Source organism: Leopardus geoffroyi, chromosome X (genome assembly GCF_018350155.1).
Source record: "Leopardus geoffroyi isolate Oge1 chromosome X, O.geoffroyi_Oge1_pat1.0, whole genome shotgun sequence".
Lineage (NCBI taxonomy): Eukaryota > Metazoa > Chordata > Mammalia > Carnivora > Felidae > Leopardus > Leopardus geoffroyi.
This window is the reverse complement of record NC_059343.1, coordinates 50,789,206-50,797,198: the sequence shown is the minus strand read 5'-3', so window position 1 is coordinate 50,797,198 and position 7,993 is coordinate 50,789,206. Positions and strand designations below refer to the sequence as shown.

The 7,993-nt window shown below is 36.4% G+C and overlaps 1 pseudogene; it reads right to left on the bottom strand.

Annotated features, from left to right (window-relative positions):
- Nucleotides 1-4,395: 4,395 nt before the first annotated feature.
- On the bottom strand, nt 4,396-5,896 carry LOC123594368 (annotated as a pseudogene).
- Between the last annotated feature and the right edge of the window lie 2,097 nt (nt 5,897-7,993).

The following is a 7,993-nucleotide window of genomic DNA, read 5'->3' as shown; positions in this document are numbered from 1 at the left end:
GTGTCTGTCGGCCATCTGTATGTCTACTTTAGAAAAATGTCTATTCATGTCTTCTGCCCATTTTTAAATTAGATTATTGGGGGGGTTTACATCTTATAAGCTCATTATATATTTTGAATAGTAACCCTTTATCAGACATGTCATTCGCAAATATCTTCTAGTATTCTGTAAATTGTGTTTTAGTTTTTTTTATTGTTTCCTTTGCTGTGCAGAATATTTTTGTTTTGATGAATTCTCAATAGTGAATTCTTTTCCCCTTAGCCTCGGGAGATATACCTAGAAGTAAGTTGCTATGGCCAAAGTCAAAGTGGTTACTACCTGTGTTCTTATCTGGGATTTTTATGATTTCAGGTGTCACATTTGGATCTTTAATACATTCTGAATTCATTTTTGTGTATGACGGAAGAAAGTGGCCCAATGTCATTCTTTTGCATGTTTTCATCTAGTTTTCCCAACATTATTTGTTAAAGGAACTGTCTTTTTTCCATTAGATACTTTTTTCCTGCTCTGACAAAAGATAATTGACCATATAGTTATGGGTTCATTTCTGGGTTTTCTCTTCTGTTCTATTGATCTATGTGTTTGTGTTGGTGCTGGTACCATACTATTTTGATCATTACAGCTTTGTAATATAACTTGAAGTTTGGGATTGTGATGTCTCCAGCTTTGGTTTTCTTTTTAAAAGTCTCCTTGTCAGTTCTGGTCTTTTGTGGTCCAATACAAATTTTATGATTTTTTTGTAGCTCTATGAAAAATAGAGATGGTGGAGAAGGAATTAAATTTATAGATTGCTTTGGGTAATATAGACATTTTAACAATATTTGTTCTTCCAATCCATGAGCATGGAATGTCTTTCCAGTTCCTTGTGTCCTCTTTATTTTGTTTAATCAGTTCTATAGTTTTCAGAGTACAGATTATTCACTTCTTTGGTTAAGTTTGTTATTAGGTATCTTATGGGTATCTTTTGTGCAATTGTAAATACGATTCATTCCTTAATTTCTCTTTCTGCTGCTTCATTATTCTTATATAGAAATGCAACAGGTTTTTGTATGTTGACTTTTTATCCTGCAACTTTACTGAAATCATGTATCAGTTCTTGGCAGATTTTTGGTGGATTTTTTTGGGATTTTCTGTATACAGTATCATGTCATCTGCAAATAGTTTGACTTTTTCCTTGCCAATCTGTATGCCTTTTATTTCTTTTAGTTGTTTGTTGTGGCTAGGACTTCCAGTAGTATGTTAAGTAACAGTGGTGAGAGTGGACATAATTCTCTTGTTCCTGAACATAGAGGAAAATCTCTCAGGTTTTCCTCATTGAATATGATATTAGCTATAAGTTTTTCATATATGGCCCTTATTATTTTGAGGTTTGTTCTGTCAAACCCTACATTGTTGAGGGTTTTTATCATGAATGGATGTTGTACTTTGTCAAATGCTATTTCTTCATTTTTGAAATAATCATGTTTTTATTTTTTTTTAATTTCAGGTTTTATTTAAATTCCAGTTAGTTAACATACAGTATAATATTAATTTCAGATGTTGAATTTATTGATTCATTACCTAAATACAACACCCAGTTCTCATCACAACCAGTACCCTCCTTAATACCCATCACCCATTTAAAACATTTATTCACTGACCTCCCCTCCAGTAACCCTCAGTTTGTTCTCCATAGTTGTCTTTTTATGGTTTGCCTCTCTCTCTTTTTCTCCCTATGTTCAGTTGTTGTGTTTCTTAAACTCCACATATGAATGAAATCATATGGTACTTGTTTTTCTCTGACTGATTTATTATGCTTACAATAATAGTCTCTAGCTCCATCCACATAATTGTAAATGCAAGATTTCACTGGTTTTTATGTGTGAGTAATATTCCATTCTTTGTATACACCACACCTTCTTTATCCATTCATCAGTCGATGAATATTTGGGATCTTTCCATAATTTGGCCATTGTTGGCAATGCTGCTATAAACATCGGGGTGCATGTATCTCTTTGAATCAGTATTTTTTACCCTGTGGGTAAATACCTAGTGGTGCAACTGCTGGCTCATAGGTTCGTTCTATTTTTAAGTTTTTGAGGAACCTCCATAATTTTATCCAGAGTGGCTGCACCACTTGCATTCCCACCAACAGTATAAGAGGTTTCCCTTCTCTTCATCCTCACCAACATCTGTTGTTTCATGTGTTGTTAATTACAGCCATTCTTACAGGTATAAGGTGGTATTTCATTTCAGTTTTGACTTAGATTTCTCTGATGATGAGTGATTTTTAGCATCTTTTCCTGTGTCCATTGGCTATCTGTATGTCCTCTTTGGAAAAGTGTCTATTCATGTTTTCTGTTCTATTTTACTGGATTATTTGTGGGGGAGGTGTTAGGTTTCATAAGATTTTTATATATGTTGAATACTAACTTGTTATCAGATATATCATTTGCATATGTCTTCTCCCATTCCAAAGGTTGTCTTTTTGTTTTGTTGAGTTTTTTCTTTGCTGTGCAAAAGCTTTTTATCTTGATGACATCCCAATAGTTTCTGTTTGCTTTAGTTTCCCTTTTATACAGAGACATATGTAGTAAACAGTTGTTATGGCTGATGTCAAAGATGTTATGATGTCAAAGATGTTATGGCTGATGTTATCTACCCTTGGATTTTTATGGTTTCAGGATTGACATTGGCTCTTTTATCCATTTTGAATTTATTTTTTTGTATCGTGTAAGAAAGTGGTCAGTTTTATTCTTTTGCATTTTTCTCTCCAGATTTCCCAACACTATTTGTTTAAGAGTGTCTTTTTTTGCATCGGATATTGTTCCTGCCTTGTGAAAGTTTAATTGCCCATAGAATTGTGGGCTCATTTCTGGGTTTTTCTATTCTGTTCTATTGATATATGGATCTGTTTTTGTGTCAGAACCATATGGCATTATCATGATAGTTTTTTAATATACCTTAAATTCTTGGATTGTGCTGTCTCCAGTTTTGCTTTTCCTTTTCAAGATTGCATTGAAAATTCAAGGTCTTTTGTGGTTCCATACAAATGTTAGGATTGTTTGTATAGGTCTGTGAAAAATTCTTGTGGTATTTGATAGATACTGTCTTAAATGTGTAGACTACTCTTGGTAGTATAGACATTTTAACAATATTTGTTCTTCCAATCCATGAGCATGGAATATATTCCCATTTTTTGTGTGTGTCTTCTTAAATTTCTTTCATTAGTGTTCTATCGTTTTCAGAGTACAGATCTTTTGCCTCTTTGGTTAGTTTTATTCTGAGGTATCTTATGATTTTTGGTGCAATTTTAAATGGGATTGAGTTTTGACTTCTCTTTTTGCTGTTTCATTATTGGTATACAGAATTGCAACAGATTTCTGTATGTTGATGTTGGATCCTGTGTCTCTGCTGAATTTGGGTATCATATCTAGCAATTTTGGGGTGGAGTCTTTTGGGTTGTCTACATTGAGTGTCATGTATTCAAATAGTGAAAGTTCGACTTCTTCTTTGCAAGTTTGAATGCCATTTATTTATTTTTGTTTTGTGATTGCTGAGGAGAGGACTTCCAGTAGTATGCTCAATAACAATGGTGAGAGTGGATATCTCTGTCTTGTCCCTGGTCTTAGAGGAAAAGCTCTCAGTTTTTCCCCATTGAGTATGATATTAGCTGTGCGTTTTTTATATATGACCTTTATGATCTTGAGGTTTGTTCCCTCTATCCCTACTTTTATGAGGGTTTTTTTTTAAATCAACAATGGATGCTGTAGTTCCTCAAATGTTTTTTTTTCTGAATCTACTGAGAGGATTATATGTTTTTTATCCTCTCATTTATTAATGTGGTGCGTGATGTTGATTTTTTTTAAATAGGCTCTAGCCTTGCAACTTAGGAACAAATCCAACTTGATTGTGGTGAATGATTCTTTTAATGTACTTTTGGATTCAGTTTGTTAGTATTTTGTTGACAATTTTTGTGTCAATATTCATCAGGAATAATGGCATATATTTCTCCTTTTTAATGAGGTCATTGTCTGATTTTGGAATCAAGGTAATGCTGGCCTCATAGAATGACTTTGGAAGTTTTCTTTCCATTTCTATTTTTTGAAATATTTTGAGGAAAATAGGTATTAACTCTTCTTTCTTTCTTTCTTTCTTTCTTTCTTTCTTTCTTTCTTATTTCATTCTTTCATCTGGCTTTCATTTATGAGCAATCTTGATACTTCTCATTACATGTTGCATTTTCTTGGGAAAGGAAAGGATAGTAAAGAAAGTGAATAAACTGGCTCCCACTGTAAGGGCATGGAAAGTGGTAATGATATGCATATGTGATTAACAAGAAGTGGCAAGCAAGAAGACACCCCACGCCTGAGGTAGAATTATGTGCAAAAACCATTTTGGTCTATGTTCATCTCCTCAATGGGAGGTATCCATGAAATGAGCATGATTGCCAACATGGCCAGAAGAACCATTGGTCCCCTCATGGGTCAGATGATGAGAAGTGATGCACCCTTCCCTTCTGAGTAATTCAGACTGAAGTAGGGCTGTACAGGGTCACAGAACATAGTGTGAGAGTAGTGAAATATGTGACACCTGTTTGTCATGTTATAGAAGGAACCTTCACCAGCACCATAATCCATAGAAATCTCTACCCCTGGAAAGGGGTCTTCTGGTGGTTGGAAGTCATTGGGAAGGTAAGAGCCCAGTATTCTTTCCCATACCACAAGGACACTGCCCATAATCTCTTTTGGATGGCCAAAGTTACTCCACATTTTCTGCACATTGAATTATGGTCCACTTTGATTTATCTCCCATCTCTACCTCCCAATTATATGTGCCAGCAATGAAACATGGAGAACCCAAGACACATGGAAACAGATGTCACTGCTCAGGGTTGTTGGGCAGGTCCTGCTGGAGGTAATGGTACTACACTTCCTGCAGGAGAGGATCAAGCTGGAAAAGGCTGTGTCTGGGTCCAGAGTCACTTCCACTGAGTGTAATTGAGCTTCTTTCAATTCTTAGATTTTCTCTATATCTGACTGCATTTTTTTTTCTGTGAACTGCTTCAGATTTTTGGTCAAGAACAGACATTTTTGGGCACAAATGTAAATTTTATCTTGCAGATCTGAAGGTGTGATCCAGGGTTAAGAGATCTTATTCTTTCAGCTCTGCCTAATGTATTCCTGATATCCTGCAGGAACTCCCTGTTGTGGTGCTGCTGCTTTCCTTCCAGCTGGGCAATCGGGCTACTCATGTGGGAGATGTTGCAAGACAACTGGGTGATGGAGCCATTGATGCTGTTGTAGATAGACAAATGTAGTTCCTCAAGACAGACCAAGAGGCAATACTCACGCCCCCTCAAAGAATGATAGAGCTTCTCAAACTCCCAGATGATCTTCTCCTTCTCCATATGGGTCAGACTCAAGAGTTCAGCTCATGCTTTCTCCGCCTGTGTCTAACACCTCTTTAAGTCTCTCAGTCTTTTCAGGTGGTCCAGCTTATTTGCTCCTTGAAGTCATCCACTGCCTCCTCAAGTGGCCGCACATTGTGGCCACTGTGCTGGTGGTACCAGTCTCACACCATCTGATGAACATCTGGTCCACCTTGTAGTACAGCTTCAGGGGCTTGTGGTGCTTCTTGCACATGCCCATATTGCCCTCAGGCCCTGACAGCAGCTGGCAGAGCAGTTACTACACCAGCTGGGTGATACTGGCCTGGTGCTGGTTGAGCCCATGTGCCATTGCAGGAAGATTTCCAGGCACTGAGGACACCACATTTTGGTCTCCACCTTACCCTAAGAATAGGTGAGGCATGTGCAACAGATGTTGTGGCCCCTGTCGGGAATCGTGATCTGGTTACAGGAACATGGAGCAGGTGGTCTCCTGCTGTAAGCAGTAGGCCTGTTCCTGGAGGCCATGGGTGGGCCTGTGGGGTGCAGGACATGGGCTCTGGTGCCCACCTCTGTGTGGAACCAAACTCTATGACACTCCTCCAGCTTGGGGCAACCCTCCAGCAGAGGGTTGTGCTTCCTGGCCCAGAACAAAGACACTCACCCTGGCTCCACTTTGGCTAGCCATCCCTGGGCCCAGGCAACCCATCAAGTGGGCACAAGGTTCTGCCTTCATTGGGAGCCCCATGGCTGTTCAAGGAGGATGATGAAAGGCACTGCCATGTGGACTGGGAACAGCCTACACTCAAGACATATTTACTCTTCTTTAAATGTTTGTTAGAATTACTCTGTGACCATTTGGCCCTGGATTTTTGGTTGTTGGTTGATCTCTGTTTACTGATTCAATTTCTATGCTGGTTTTCAGTCTGTTCAAGTTTTCTTTTGTTTCAGTTTTGATGGTTTATGTTTATGGGAATTTATCCATTTCTTTAAGAGTGCCCAACTTATTGGCATATAATTTTCCATAATGTTCTCATAATTGTTTGTATTTCTGTGGTGTGGGTTGTGTTTTCTTCTCTTATTTGTGATTTTATGTATTTAGGTCCTGTCTTTTTTTCTTTTTTTTTTTTTTGATAAGTTTGGTTAGGAGGTTACCAATGTTATTAATTTTTTTCAAATAACCAGCTCCTGGTTTCATTGACTTGTTCTACCGGCTTTTGTTTGTTTGTTTGTTTGTTTCTATAACATAAATTTCTGCTCTGATCTTTATTGTTTCTCTTCTGATGGCTTTAGGCTTCATTTGTTGTTCTTTTTCTATCTCTTTTAGGTGTCAGATTAGGTTGTGTATTTAAGATTTTTCTTGCTTCTTGAGCCATGCCTTTGTTACTATAAACTTCCCTCTTATGAATACCTTTGCTGCATCCCAAGGTTTTGGTTCATTGTGTTTACATTTTCATTTGTTTCCATGCATTTTTAAATTTCTTCTGCAAAATGCTGATTGACCCATTCATTCCTTAGTAGGGTGCTTTTAGGCTTCATGTATTTGTGGTCTTTCTGAATTTTTTCTTCTGGTTTATTTTAGGTTTCATGGCATTGTAATTGGAAAATATGCATAGTATGATTTCAATCTTTTTATACTTGTTGAAACCTGATTTATGACCTACTATGTGATCCATTCTGGAGAATGTCCCAAGTACACTTGAAAAGAATGTTTATTTAGCTGCTTTAGGATTAAATTTTCTGAATATATCTGTTAAGCCCATCTGGTCCAGTGTGTCATTCAAAGCCAGTATTTCCTTGTCGATTTTCTGCTTAGATGACCTATCCATTGATGTAAATGGGGTGTTAAATTCCTCTACTACTATTGTATTATTATCAGTGAGTTCCTTTATGTTTATTTATTGTTTTATGTGTGTATATATATTTTTATTATTATATAATATTATATGTTATATTATAATATTACATATTAAATATATATAAATAAAAATTCCATACATATATGTGTGTGTGTGTGTGTGTGTGTGTGTTCCAAGTTGAAGGCATAGATACAATTGTTAGATATTCTTGTGGAATAGATCCCTTTTAGTATGATATGGGGCCCTTCTTCACTTCTTGTTACAGTCTTTAAATATCTAGTTTTTATGATATAAGTATTGATACTTGGGCTTTTTTTTTTTTACATCCATTAGCATGTTAAGTATTTGTCCATCCCCTCACTTTTAATCTACAGATGTCTTTAGGTATAAAATTAGTTTCTTGTAGTTGGCATATATATAGGTCTTTTTAAAAAATCTATCTATAAACCCTATGTCTTTTGATTAGAATATTTATTCCATTTATATTCAGAGTAATTATTGATAAATATAAATTTAGTCCAAATTTATTAAATTTTTGGTCATTGTATCTGGAGATTTTCTCTGTTCCTTTCTAGTCTTTGTTGCTTTTGGTCTTTCTGTCCCACTCAAAGAGTCCTCTTTAATATTTCTTGCAGGGCTGATTTAGTGGTCAGGAACTCCTTTAGTTTTTGCTTGTCTGGAAACTCTTTATCTAGCCTTGCAGGATAGATCATTCTTGGTTGCATTTTTTTCCATTCAGCACGTTGAATATATCCTGCCACTCCTT